Raw genomic sequence first — 15,482 nt, forward strand, 5'->3', positions numbered from 1 at the left:
TCTATTTCTTTCATTCTTTCTACATTTATTAATTGAATTTCTTCTCTAAGAAAGGTTTGTCCCCTCTCCAACATTTATTGATATTAGCATGAATTCATGGACATTCATTTTATTCTTTGGGTTATAATATAATGCTGTAATTATTTATTTTGTTGCTCAAATTGTTCCAACTCTGACCATTAAGTGTTGTGTCGCTTTGACTCCTAAGTCCTTTTGACAGGCCTCCATTTTTTAAAAGTACTTTCTTACTTTCTGACACAAGATCATTCAGATTAATTTTCCTGTTCAAGCCCTGAAATCAGCCATTTCTCCAAGGAGCTTTGGTTCTTTTTATTGGAAAGTGGTATTTAGAACCTAAGATCTGAGCACTTTTGCTGGTGTGTCACTTCTTTTAGGCCCTGTCAATGAACATAAAAAATTATACATTCTGTTATCTCATTAATATAAAGTTCAAAAGCAAGAAAAATTATTCATAGAGTAGAAATTGTTATTGGTTACCTTTGAGGAACAGAGAAAGTGTAATAGCAGCCAATATGAGGAAGACTTCTGGGATGCTGGTAATGTTCTTGATTTGGATGGCAGTATCATAGAGACTTTCACTTCATTGAGTTGTACACTTACAAATTTTTGCTATTTTGTATTTCATTTCTTAATATAAAAGTTTGTATATATTTTTTAAATGTATATGAGATGCATTTACACTCCCAGCAGAATAGCTAAAGTTTAAAATGGGGAAAATAAGCCTGAAAGTAAAAGACTAAGAATACCAAATCCTGAGGAGGATATGAAGCATCAGGAACCCTCACACACTGCTGGAGGGAATGTAAATCAGTACAACAGCATTGTTTGGCATTATCTACTAAAGTTGAACATATGCAAACCCTATAACCCAGCACTTACACCTGAGAATAAATAGGAAGAAAAGAAGGAAGAAAGCAAGAAAGATGTGTACATATGAACAGTGCTGTTCATAGCAGCATTGTTTATGATGACCTAAAGTTGGAAACAACCCAAATGCCCCCTCAATAGTACAACGGATAAATAAATTATGGTCTAGCCATGCAATAGAATAATATTCTGTAATGAAAATGAACAAACTGTAGTTAATCACAGCAACATGGATAAAGCTTACAATATAAGGAAAAAAACGTACAACAGATAAGTGTGAATTATTTAAAGTTCAAAACAGGCATAAATAAACTTTGGTTATAGAAATCGGTGTAGTGGTTACTTAGGGGGGATGGAAAAAGTTGTAAGAAGAATAAGAGGACATTTATAGGATGTTAGCCATCTTTCTTGAATTAGATGGTAGTTATAAATATTAGCTTTTTTGATAATCCATTGAGTAGCACACATTGGTCTGTACATGTATTCGTTGCCGGGGGCTGCTACAGAAATTTATTCTTACAGTTCTACAGGTTAAAAATCTGAAATCAACGTGCTGGCAGGTCTTCACTTCCTCCAGAGACTAGAGCGGAATCCATTCTTTGTCTCTTCCAGGTGCTGGTGGCTGCCAGCACTCCTTGACTTAAGGCTACATCAGTCCAATCTCTGCCTTCATCTTCATATCACCTTCTCCTCTGTATGTTCTAACCTTTCTCTGCCTCTCTCTTATAAAGATGCTTGTGATGGCATTTAAGGCCCGCCTGTATGATCCAGTATAGTCTTATCTCAGAATCCATAAAATTGAATCATATATGCAAAGACATTTTTTCCAAATAAGATGACTTTCAGAGGTTCTAGGTATTTGGATGTGGACATATCCTTAGGAAGCATTAGCAGATTACCCCAGTGTACTTTTCAGTTTGTGTGTCCTATTTTAATTAAAATTTTAAGGTAAAATAATGAAAGATGCTTGATGAACTAGAAACAAAGGAGAATGTTTTTTCTTCCAGTTTTATTGAGATATAATTGACATACAGCACTGTATAAATTTAAAGTGTATGTCATAATGGTTTTGCTTACATATATCATGAAATAATTACCACAATAAATTTAGTGAATATCCATCATCTCATATAGATACAACATTAAAGAGATAGAAAAATATACAAATCTGGTCTCTTTTTCTATGAGTGCTTTTGTTTGTTTGGTTCATTGGTTGGTTTTGAAGTATAATTGACCTACAACAGAATATTAGTTCCTGCTATACAACATAGTGATTTGATATTTCTATATATTTTGAAATGACCACCACAATCAGCCTAGTATGATCTATCACCATACAAAAAGATGTTACCTAATTATTGACTATAATCCTCACACTGTACATTTCATAGCCATGACCCATTTACTTTGCTACTGGAAGTCTGTACTTAATCTGTCTCATCCCCCACCCCTTTGGCAACCACCTGTTTGTTCTCTGTACCTGTGACTTTGTTTCTCTTTTGTTATGTTTGTTCATTTATTTTTTTTTTTGGATTCCACATGTAAGTGAAATCATACAGTATTTGTCTTTCTCTGTCTGACTTATTTCGCTTATCGTAATAATCTCTAGGCCCATCCATGTTGTTGCAAATGGCAAGATTTCATTCTTTTTTATGGCTGAGTACTATTCCATTCTGTATATATATACCATTTCTCTATCAATTCATCTAAGGTTGGCTACTTAGGTTGCATCCATATCTTGGCTATTGTAAATAATGCCACAATGAACATAGGGTGCCTATATCTTTTCTAATTAGTGTTTTCATTTTCTTCAGATAAATACTCAGGACTAGAATTGATGGATCATATGAAGTTCTATTTTTAATTTTTTGAAGAATCTCCATACTGTTTTCCATAGTGGTTGTACCAATTTACATCTCCACCAACAGTGCATGAGAGTTCCCTTTTATCCATATCCTTGCCAATATTTATTAGTTTCATGTCTTTCTGATAATAGACATTTTGACAGGTATAGGGTGATATCTCATTGTGGTTTTCATTTGCATTTTCCTGTAGTGATGTTGAGCACCTTTTCGTGTGCCTGTTAGCCATCTGTATGTTTTCCTTATAAAAATGTCTATTCAGATCCTCTGCCCATTTTTAAATTGGGTTGTTTGGTTCTCTGATGTTGAGTTATATGAGTTATTTGTGTATTTTGGATATTAACCCTTTACTGGATATATTGTATGCAAATATCTTCTCCCATTCAGTAGGTGGCCTTTTCATTTTGTTGATAGTTTCCTTCACTGTGAAAAAGCTTTCTAGTTTGATGTGGTCTCTTTATTTTTGCATTTTTTCCCTTGCTTGAGGAGACATATCCACAAAATATTACTAAGACCAATGTCAAAGAACACACTGCTTATGTTTTCTTCTAGAAGTTTGATGATTTGAGGTTTTACATTTAAGTTTTTAATCCATTTTGAATTTATTTCTGTGCGTGGTGTGAGAAGGTAGTCCAGTTTTATTCTTTTGCATGTAACTATCCAGTTTTCCCAACACCATTTATTGAAGAGGCTGTCTTTTCTCCATTGTATATCTTGCCTCCTTTGTCATAGATTAATTGCCCATATAAATGTAGGTTTATTTCTGGGATCTATATTCTGTTCCATTGTTGTATGTGTCTGTTTTTGTGCTAGTACCATACTGTTTTGATTACTGTAGCTTCGTAGCATAGTTTGAAATCAGGGAGCATGATACCTCCAGCTTTGTTCTTCTTTCTTAAGGTTGCTTTGGCTATTTGGGGTCTTTTGTGTTTCCATACAAATTTTAGAATTATTTGTCATAGGTCTGTGAAAAATACCATTGGTATTTTGATGGGATTGCATTGAATCTGTAGATTGCCTTGAGTATAATAGTCATTTAAACAATATTAGTTATTCCAATTCATGAGCACAGTATATCCTTCCATCTGTTCGTGTCATCAGTTTCATTCATCAGTGTCTTATAGTTTTCTGAATACAGGTCTTTTACCTCCTTATATTTACTCCTAGGTGTTTTATTCCTTTTGATGTGATTGTAAATGAGGTTGTTTCCTTAATTCTCTTTCTGATATAGCATTGTTAGTGTGTAGAAATACAACAGATTTCTGTATATTAACTTTTTATTCCGCAACTTTACTGAATTCATTAATGAATTCTAATAGTTTTTTGGTGGCATCTTTAGGATTTTCTGTGTATAGTACCATGTCATCTGCAAACAGTGGTGGTTTTACTTCTTCCTTCCAATTTGGATTCCTTTTATTTATCTTTTTCTTGTCTGATTGCTGTGGCTAGGACTTCCAATACTATGTTGAGTAAAAGTGGCAAAACTGGACATCCTTGTCTGTTCCTGATCTTAGAGGAAAAGCTTTCAGTATGATGAGTATGGGGATAGCTATAGGCTTGTCATATATGGCCTTAATTATATTGAGGTGTATTCCCTCTATACCCACTTTGTTGAAAGTTTTTGACATAAATGGCTGTTTAATTTTGTCAGAAGTTTTTTATGCATCTATTGAGATGATCATATGGTTTTTATTCTTAATTTTGTAAATGTGGTATATCACATCGATTGAACTGCAGATATTGAAACAGCCTTGCATTCCTGGGATAAATTCCACTTGATCATGGTATATGATCCTTTTAATGTATTGTTGAACTTGGTGTGCTAATATTTTGTTGAGGATTTTTACTTATATGTTCATGAGTGACATTGCCCTGTAATTGTGTGTGTGTGTGATATCTTTGTCTGGTTTTGGCATAAGGTGATGCTGTCCTCGTAGAATGAGTTCAGAAGCTTTCTATTCTCTGCAATTTTTTGGAATAGTTTCAGAAGGATATGTGTTAAATCTTCTCTAAAAGTTTGGTAAAATGCACCTGTGTAGCCATCTGATCCTAGACTTTTGTTTTGGGGGATTTAAAAAATATTACTGATTCAGTTTCATTACTGGTAATTGAGATGTTCATATTTTATATCTCTTCCTGGATTGGTCTTGGGATATTGTACATTTATAGGAATTTGTCCATTTCTTCTAGGTTGTCATTTTTATTGATGTGTGATTGTTCATAGTAATATTTTATGATCCTCTGTTTTTCTGTGGTGTTGGTTGTAACTTCTTTTCCATTTCTGATTTTGTTTTGGGCCCTCTTTTTGTCTTGATGAGTCTGGCTAAAGTTTTATCAATCTTGTTTATCTTTTCAGAGGACCAGCTCTTAGTTTCATTCTTTCATTTTCCTTTGCTTTTTTTTTTTTTTTTTTTTGCGGTATGTGGGCCTCTCACTGTTGTGGCCTCTCCTGTTGCGGAGCACGGGCTCCGGATGCGCAGGCACAGCGGCCATGGCTCATGGGCCCAGCAACTCCATGGCATGTGGGATCTTCCTGGACCGGGGCAGGAACCCGTGTCCCCTGCCTCGGCAGGCGTACTCTCAACCACTGCGCCACCAGGGAAGCCCCCTCCTTTGCTTTTTGTGTAGTAAAATTGTCTCTATTTTATTTATTTCTTCTCTGTTCTTTATTATTTCTTTCTTTCTAGTAACTTTCAGTTTGTTTGTTATTCTTTTTCTAGTTCCTTTAGGTATAGGGTTAGGTTATTTGAGATTTTTCTTGTTTCCTGTGGTAGGCTTCTATTGCTCTAAACTTCCCTCTTAGAACTGCTTTTGTGCATCCCATAGATTTTGAATTGTTGTGTTTTTTTTTCATTTGTCTCCAGATGTTTTTTGATTTCTTCAGTGATCCATAGTTGTTTAATAGCATATTGTTTAGCCTCCACATGTTTGTGTGTTTTGCAGTTTTTTTCTTGTAGTTGACTTCTAGTCTCATAGCCTTGTGGTCAGAAAAAAAGTTTGATATGAATTCAATCTTCTTAAATTTACTGAGACTTGTCTTGTGACCTAGCATGAGATCTATCCTGGAGATTTTCCATGTGAACTTGAAAAGAATATGTATTCTGCTGCTTTTGGATGGAATGCTCTATATATATTAAGTACATTCAATCTGATGTGTCATTTAAAGCCCATGTTTCCTTATTGATTTTCTGTCTGGATTATCTGTCCATTGATGTAAGTGGAGTGCTGATGTCCCCTACTATTATTGTGTTGTTGTGAATTTCTCTCCTTGTGTCTGTTAATAATTACTTTATGTATTTAGGTGCTCCTGTGTTGGGTGCATATGTTTACAATTGTTATATCTTCTTCTTGTTTGCTCCCTTGAACATTATGTAATGTCCTTCTTTGTCTCTTGTTATAGTCTTCTTTTAAATTTGATTTTGTCTGATATAAATATTGTGTACCCAAGCATTCTTTTCATTTCTATTTGCATGGAATAACTTTTTCCATTCTCTCACTTTCAGTCTGTGTATGTCTTTAGATCTGAAGTGAGTCTCTTGTAGGCAACATAAATATGAGTCTTGTTTTTGTGTCCATTCAGCCACTCTATGTCTTTTGATTGGAGCATTTAGTTCATTTATATTTAAAGTAATTATTGATAAGTATTATTGCCATTTGGTTAATTGTTTTGGAGTTGTTTTTACAGTTCTTTTTTGTTCTTTTCTTCTTCTTTTGCTCCCTTCTCTTGTGATTTGATAGCCATCTTTACATTATGTTTAGATTCTTTCTCTTTTTTGTATGTTGTATATATTATAGATTTTTGGCTTGTGGTTACCATGAGGTTTATATATAGAAATCTATATGTATACATGATTATTTCAAGTTGCTTATCCCTTAAGTTCAAACATATTTTAACAACCCTGCATTTTTACTCCCCCCAACCAGCGTTTACTATTTTTAACCTCATATTTTGTATCTTTTTGTTTTGTTTCTCCCTTAACTACTTATTGTGGATACAGATGATTTTACTACTTTTTTCTTTTAACCTTCCTACTAGCTTTATAGTGGTTGATTTACTTCCTTTACTGTATATTTGCCTTTACCAATGAGATTTTTTCCTTTTATAAGTTTTATATTCCTAGTTGTGGCCTTTTCTACTTAGAAAAGTCCCTTTAACATTTCTTGTAAAGCTGGATTCATGATGCTGAACTCTTTTAGCTTTTGGTTGTCTGTAGAACTTTTGATCTCTCCTTCAAATCTGAAGGAAAGCCTTGCCAGGTAGATTATTCTTAGTTGTAGGTTTTCCTCTTTCATCACTGTAAATATATCAGGCCATTCCCTTCTGACCCACAGAGTTTCTGCTGACAAGTCAGCTGATTGCCTTATGGGCGTTCCTTTGTATGTAACTTGTTGCTTTTCCCTTGCTGCTTTTAATGTTCTCTCTTTATCTGTAATTTTTGCCATCTTAATTACAATGTGCTTGGCATGGTCCTGTTTGGCTTGATCCTGTTTGTTACTCTCTGTGCTGCTTGGACCAGAATGTCTGTTTCCTTGCCCAGAATAGGGAAGCTTTCTGCTATTATGTCTTCAAATAATTTCTCTGCCCCTTTATCTCTCTCTTCTATAATACAAATGATAGTATGTTTGATGTCATTTCAGAGGTCTCTTTTCTTTTTACATTAATCCTCTACATATGGATGAGTTCCATCCTGAGAGCACATTCGTAAGTCCAATTTGTAAGTCCAACAAAGTTAGCCTAGGCACCCAATTAACATAGTCATATATATAGTACTGTACTGTAATAGGTTTATAATAGTTTTCACACAAAAAATACATAAAAAACAAACACAAAAAATAAAGGAAACATTTTTAATCTTACAGTACAGTACCTTGAAAAGTACAGTAGTACCAGCTACATCACCACTGCTTTTACACTTGCTTCCGGACATCCTGGCCTTGAAATAAAGATACTATACTACTGTATTCTATACAGTACTGTACAGTAAAGTACACAAAAGCACAACCACTTGCAGAGGATGCACGCAGGTGACAATGTATGCCAGGCATGTGAAATAACTTACATGATTGAACATGCAAATGCATGTTTGCCTCTTTGAAAGTTTGCAACTTGAAGGTTCATATGTAGGGGACTTACTGTATTCTTTTTTTCTTTTTTCTGTTCTGTTTCAGTGATTTCCACTGAAATTCTGTTCTTTAGTTTGCTTACCCATTCCTCTTTATCATCTAAACTACTGTTGATTCCTTCTAGTGTGTTTTTAATTTCAGTTATTATATTCTTCAGCTCTGCTTGTCCTTTATGTTTTCTAACTCTTTGTACAATTCTCACTGTGTTCATTCATTCTTCTCCTGAGGCCTTTGAGCATCTTTATGATTATTACCTTGAACTCTTTGTTGGGTAGATTTCTTATCTCTACTTCACTTAGTTCTTCTTCTAAGGTTTTATCTTAGAAGATAGATAGAAACATATCTATCATTATAGATAGATAAAGTTAGAAACATATTCTTCATTAAAAACATATTCTTCTATTTATTCATTTTGCCTAATTCACTGTTTTTATTTCTATGTAGTTGGTAGGTTGGTTACATTTTCTAGTTTTGGAGAACTCTCCTTTTGTAGGAGACATCTTATGTGTCACAGCAGTGTACTCCCCTCTAGTTACCAGAACTGTATGTTCTAGGGGTACCCCCTTGGTGGGCTGCATGGGTCTTTCTGTTATAGGTGGCTGACTACTGTGGGAAGTCCAGTTGGCATGGCTGCCCCTGTCTGGTTGGTTGTCAGACCCTGCCTTGTGTGGAAGCTACTGGCCACTGGTGGGTGGAGCTCTGTCACAGAGCAGCTGGTTCAGAGCCCCTGAGGGCCCAGGATTGGTGCTGGCTCACTGGTTGGCAGAGCCAGGTCCTAGGGTTTGTGTTTGTGGATCCAGGGGTCCTGCATCTTCTATCTGCCTGCTGATGGGCAGGGTAGGTTCCTGACATGGCTGGCTGCAGGGTCAGAGGGTGTCCCAAAGCTGGTGTAGACTGGCTGGTGAGTGGGGCTGGATCCTGGAGTGGCTAGCTGATGATCCTAAGTTGTCTCAAAGCTGGTGTCAGCCTGATAGTGGGTGAGGTTAGGTCCTGGGTATAGTACTGGTCCTCTGGTGGGTGGAGCTTGGTCCTGGGGTCTTTGGTGTTTGGGCCCAGGGGTCTGGAGCTGGTGTTTATCCACTGGTGGGTGGGCCTGGGGACCCTCTGGGTGGCTCAGTGTTGGGTGGAGCCAGGTCCCAGTGTCTCTAGCTGCTGGGCCCTAGGGGTCTCAGAGATTGCGCCTGTCCTCTGGTGGATGAGGCTTGTCCCAGTACTAGTGTCAGCCCAGTAGTGGATGGAGCTGTGTCCCAGGGTTTCCGGCTGCAGGACCCTGGGGATACTGGGGCTAGTGCTGGCCCACTATTGCGTGGAGCTGAATTCTGTGGTATTTGGATACAGGCCCCTGGTGCTCCAGAGTTGGCTTTGGCCAACTAGTTAGCGGGGTCAAGTCCCAGGTGGTCCCTGGGCTAGTGCCAATTCACTAGTGAATGGAGCTGTATCTTGTGGTCTTTGGCTACAGGGCCCTGGAGGTCCTGTAGCTGGTTTGGCCTGCTGGTGAGCAGGCTGGTTCCTTACATGACTGGCTGCAAGGCCTAGGGTATCCCAAAGCTGGTGTCAGCCTGCTGGTGGGTGGGGTCAGATCCTCAGGCAATGGCTGAGGCCCAAGGTGTCCCAGAGCTGATGTTTGCCCACTGTTGGGTGGGGCCAGGGCCCAGGTGGTCCTGGGGCCAGTGCTGGTGCGTTGTTGGGCATGGCTGGGTCCTGGGCCCTCTGTAGATGGGTCACATCCTGGTGGCAGCTAGGGGCTCAGGGAGTCCTAGTGCAGCTGGCCTGCTGGTGGGTGGGGCTGTGTCCCTGCCCAGCTAGCTGCTGACCTTAGGCATCCAAGTACTTGTTCTGACACCAGGTGGGGTCAGGTCCCGGTGCTAATAAGCTCAAGGGAAAACTCCAAAATGGCACTTGCAAGCACCATTGCCTTCATGGTAGAATGGGCTCCTCACAATGGCTGCTGTCAGCAGCTATGTCCACCAAAGTGAGCTCCAGTTGCCTCCTGCCTCTCTGGGAGACTCTCCAAGATCAGCAAATGGGTCTAACCCAGGCTTCTTTCAAACTATTGCTTCTTCCCTGGGTTTCAGAGTGAGGGAGATTTTGTGTGTGCCCTTTAAGACTGGAGTTTCTGTTTCTTACAGCCCTCTGGCTCTCCCCAAAATAAGCCCTGCTGGCCTTCAAAGCCAAATGTTCTGGTGCTCATCTTCCCAGGGCAGGAAACCACAAAGTGGGGAGACCAGTGTGGGGCTTGGACCCCTCATTCCTTGAGGAGCACCTCTGCAATTATAATTATCCTCCCATTTGTGCATCCACCCACCTGGAGGTATGAGTTTTGACTATACTGCATCTCTGCAGTCTTCCTACCCATCTTGTTATTGTTTCTTCTTTACATCTTTAACTGTAGAAGATCTTTTCTGCTAGTGTTTAGGTCTTTCTTATCAATAATTGCTCTGTAAATAGTTGTAATTTTGCTGTGCCTATGGAAGGAGGTGAGCTCAGGGTCTTCCTACCCTACCATCTTGGCTACTTCCCTGAACAGGTATTATTTTTAAAAACCAAAGCAACAATAAACATATGGCCACCTTCACACATGGCCATTTATGTATGTACTCCTCTATAGGTAACTGTGATAAAGGTGATGATTGACCATTTATCTTGTTCTCTTCATTAGATTATTAACTCCTCAAAGCAAAGACTGTGCTTCTTCATGATGTAACCCTTTCTGTAGAGTGCATGGTGCATCGTGCATCGCTGATGCAGGTAATGATGGCATTGAAGAGGAGGATTCAAGTTACATTCCATATAATAATTTATAGGTAAATGGACCTCTTTCCAAACTCTGAAGTCACTCCATAGATGTGTTTTCTGTATTCCCTGACATTGTTAAATTAAAAAATTTTTTTTTAAATTTATTTTATTTTATTTTTGGCTGCATTGGGTCTCGTTGCCATATGCGGGCTTTTCTCTAGTTGCGGAGAGGGGGGGCTACTCTTTGTTGCAGTGCACGGGCTTCTCATTGTGGTGGCTTCTCTTGTTGTGGAGCACAGGCTCTAGGCATGCTGGCTTCAGTAGTTGTGGCACACGGACTCAGTAGTTGTGGCTCATGGGCTCTAGAGTGCAGGCTCAGTAGATGTGGTGCACGGGCTTAGTTGCTCTGTGGCATGTGGGATCTTCCCTGACTAGGGCTCGAACCCATGTCCCCTGCATCGGCAGGCGGATTCTTAACCATTGTGCTTCCCTGGTGGCGCAGTGGTTGACAGTCCGCCTGCCGATGCAGGGGACACGGGTTCGTGCCCCGGTCCGGGAAGATCCCACATGCCGCGGAGCGGCTGGGCCCGTGAGCCATGGCCGCTGAGCCTACGTGTCCGGAGCCTGTGCTCCGCAACGGGAGAGGCCACGGCAGTGAGAAGCCCGCGTACTGCAAAAAAACAAAACAAAACAAAAAAAACCAAAAACTGTTGGTCCTAACAAGGAAAGGTCTGTTCTATGCTTTTACTTTAGCAGAGGACATGTTTAAACACTGTGCTAACTGGTGAACTGTTCTGTGTTAGCCAGGAGTTTCTTATACTATATTATATCTATTAAGTGGAGAATTTAACTTTAAATAGTGAGTAGTAAGTAGACTGCTCAGTTATATTCCTTTGAGGGACAGGGCTAAAACTATAAAAGAGTAGAAAATAAAAATTAATTAAGACATTTAAACTTTGTTTTCACATCAACCAGAAAGAACAACTGGTTTAAATATATGCAGGAGTCACCCAGTTTCTAGCTATTTTCCCCATCAAGACTCGCGGTGAATCTATCCAAGCTTATGAATGACCAACATCCTACTTTGCTTCCAGCATTGTATTTAATTTTTATATAGGAAAAGAAAAGTTCATCTATGTGAACTGTTTCAACTTCAGCTCTTTCAACTCTTAGAACTGCTGCAACTAGGATTTCTTTGTTCTGGAGTACATGATGTGGAAAAGTCTTGCTGCTCTATATTTGCAGACATGGCTTTACTAACTTAAATCAGATTTAGCACAAAAATAAGACATATTAAATTGTAGAGAGTATTTGCCTGAGAGCTCAGGTGTTAGGAGATTATAGCAAATTAAATACCGCTTTTTGAATATTTGATTAGTCTTTCCCTTGATATTTTTGGTTTAGGCTAATGTTTCCTGAGTGTGTATCAATTTAATTTAATATGAAAGGGCTTTATTTTATGTCATCCAAAGCTGACTCTATGACTTCATTCTATTACTTAAACTTTTCCTCCCATATCACACTCTTTTGAAGTCCCTAAGGATGGGCCTTGGCTGTCCTTTTATTTTTTAGGATTTGTCCTTCTTTTCAAATGCAAAATGGTTTCTTCTTATGGGGCACTGGAATTTGATTAAGTCTTCTTATAATGGTCAGAAGTAAATTCTCCCTTTCCTAAATATAGAATTCCAAGAAGAAAAGGGGCATTTACTTGTGAACTGCAGAGTTTTAAATTATCTGTTTAGTTAGGCCTCATTTAAGCACTATGTCAAAATCTTGACAATGCTGGCATATGTCACTGCTGTATTCTGGCAAGATTATCACAGAATGTTGCATGAAGAAACTCCAAATTACAAAAGAGTTATGATCCATCCAGAAAGTGACTTTTGACTGCTGAAGATAAATCTCTTAAAGCATGTTTGGCCATTCAATCCTAGACTTCCTAGACTTTGAAGTGAAAGAAAACACTCAAACCCTTCCCTTTTGTATTTGATATGTTAGATCACATGTGACACTGAATGCCGGTGTTCAGATCACGTCTCCACCACAAAGGACCCAGTGGGAATGCTTAGCTCTAAAGCAGAAGTAGGCAAACTATGGTCAGATCCAGTCCCCTGCCTTTTTCTGTATGGTGTGTAAGTTAGGAATTCTTTTTTTATAGTTGTAAATGATTGAAACAAAATCAAAATAATAATATTCTGATATATTTTTTTTACATCTTTATTAGAGTATAATTGCTTTACAATGGTGTGTTAGTTTCTGCTTTATAACAAAGTGAATCAGTTATACATATACATATGTTCCCATATCTCTTCCCTCTTGCGTCTCCCTCCCTCCCACCCTCCCTATCCCATCCCTCCAGCGGTCACATAGCACCGAGCTGATCTCCCTGTGCTATGCGGCTGCTACCAACTAGCTATTTACCTTACATTTGGTAGTGTATATATGTCCAGGCCTCTCTCTCGCTTTGGCACAGCTTACCCTTCCCGCTCCCCATATCCTCAAGTCCATTCTCTAGTAGGTCTGTGTCTTTATTCCTGTCTTAGCCCTAGGTTCTTCATGACATTTTTTCTGTTTTTTGTTAAACTCCATATATATGAGTTTCTCTTTCTGACTTACTACACTCTGTATGACAGACTCTAGGTCTATCCACCTCATTACAAGTAGCTCAATTTCGTTTCTTTTTATGGCTGAGTAATATTCCATTGTATATATGTGCCACATCTTTATCCATTCATCCGATGATGGACACTTAGGTTGTTTCCATCTGTGGGCTATTGTAAATAGAGCTGCAATGAACATTTTGGTACATGACTCTTTTTGAATTATGGTTTTCTCAGGGTATATGCCCAGTAGTGGGATTGCTGGGTCATATGGTAGTTTCTTGACGAACCTCCATACTGTTCTCCATAGTGGCTGTACCAATTCACATTCCCACCAGCAGGGCAAGAGTGTTCCCTTTTCTCCACACCCTCTCCAGCATTTATTGTTTCTAGATTTTTTGATGATGGCCATTCTGACTGGTGTCAGATGATATCTCATTGTAGTTTTGATTTGCGTTTCTCTAATGATTAATGATGTTGAGCTTCTTTCATGTGTTTGTTGGCAGTCTGTATATCTTCTTCGGAGAAATGTCTGTTTAGGTCTTCTGCCCATTTTTGGATTGGGTTCTTTGTTTTTTGTTATGGAGCTGCATGAGCTGCTTATAAATTTTGGAGATTAGTCCTTTGTCAGTTGCTTCATTTGCAAATATCTCCTCCCATTCTGAGGGCTGTCTTCTGGTCTTGTTTATGGTTTCCTTTGCTGTGCAAAAGCTTTTAAGTTTCATTAGGCCCCATTTGTTTATTTTTGTTTTTATTTCCATTTCTCTAGGAGGTGGGTCAAAAAGGATCTTGCTGTGATTTATGTCATAGAGTGTTCTGCCTATTTTTTCCTCTAAGAGTTTGATAGTTTCTGGCTTTACATTTAGGTCTTTAATCCATTTTGAGCTTATTTTTGTGTATGGTGTTAGGGAGTGATCTAATCTCATACTTTTACATGTACCCGTCCAGTTTACACAGCACCACTTATTGAAGAGGCTGTCCTTTCTCCACTGTACATTCCTGCCTCCTTTATCAAAGATTAGGTAACCATATGTGCCTGGGTTTATCTCTGGGCTCTCTATCCTGTTCCATTGATGTATCTTTCTGTTTTTGTGCCAGTACAATACTGTCTTAATTACTGTAGGTTTGTAGTATAGCCTGAAATCAGGGAGCCTGATTCTGCCAGCTCCATTTTTCTTTCTCAAGATTGCTTTGGCTTTTCGGGGTGTTTTGTGTTTCCATACAAATTGTGAAATTTTTTTTCTAGTTCTGTGAAAAATACCAGTGGTAGTTTGATAGGGATTGCATTGAATCTGTAGATTGCTTTGGGTAGTAGAGTCATTTTCACAATGTTGATTCTTCCAATCCAAGAACATGGTATATCTCTGCATCTATTTGTATCATCTTTAATTTCTTTCATCAGTGTCTTATAATTTTCTACATACAGGTCTTTTGTCTCCTTAGGTAGGTTTATTCCTAGATATTGTATTCTTTTTGCTGCAGTGGTAAATGGGAGTGTTTTCTTGATTTCACTTTCAGATTTTTCATCATTAGTGTATAGGAATGCCAGAGATATCTGTGCATTAGTTTTGTATCCTGCTACTTTACCAAATTCATTGATTAGCTCTAGTAGTTTTCTGGTAGCATCTTTAGGATTCTCTATGTATAGTATCATGTCATCTGCAAAGAGTGACAGCTTTACTTCTTCTTTTCCGATTTGGATTCCTTTTATTTCCTTCTCTTCTCTGATTGCTGTGGCTAAAACTTCCAAAATTATGTTGAATAAGAGTGGTGAGAGTGGGCAACCTTGTCTTGTTCCTGATCTTAGAGGAAATGCTTTCAGTTTTTTACCATTGAGGACGATGTTGGCTGTGGGTTTGTCATATATGGCCTTTATTATGTTGAGGAAAGTTCCCTCTATGCCTACTTTCTGCAGGGTTTTTATCATAAATGGGTGTTGAATTTTGTCGAAAGCTTTCTCTACATCTATTGAGATGATCATATGGTTTTTCTCCTTCAGTTTGTTAATATGGTTTATCACATTGATTGATTTGCATATACTGAAGAACCCTTGCATTCCTGGAATAAACCCCACTTGATCATGGTGTATGATCCTTTTAATGTGCTGTTGGATTCTGTCTGCTAGTATTTTGTTGAGGATTTTTGCATCTATGTTCATCAGTGATATTGGCCTGTAGTGTTCTTTCTTTGTGACATCCTTGCCTGGTTTTGGCATCAGGGTGATGGTGGCCTCATAGAATGAGTTTGGGAGTGCTCCTCCCTCTGCTATATT

The 15,482-nt window shown here is 38.5% G+C and overlaps 1 protein-coding gene across 3 annotated transcripts in view; it reads left to right on the forward strand.

Moving 5' to 3' along the window:
• Positions 1-15,482, forward strand: part of IGSF10 (immunoglobulin superfamily member 10) — a 123,048-nt gene that overhangs the window by 57,465 nt on the left and 50,101 nt on the right. The gene's annotated exons all lie outside the window — the stretch shown is intronic.

Source organism: Delphinapterus leucas, chromosome 4 (genome assembly GCF_059928025.1).
Source record: "Delphinapterus leucas isolate spDelLeu-1000000601 "Yukka" chromosome 4, BTC_Dleu_Yukka2, whole genome shotgun sequence".
NCBI classification, from domain to species: Eukaryota; Metazoa; Chordata; class Mammalia; order Artiodactyla; family Monodontidae; genus Delphinapterus; species Delphinapterus leucas.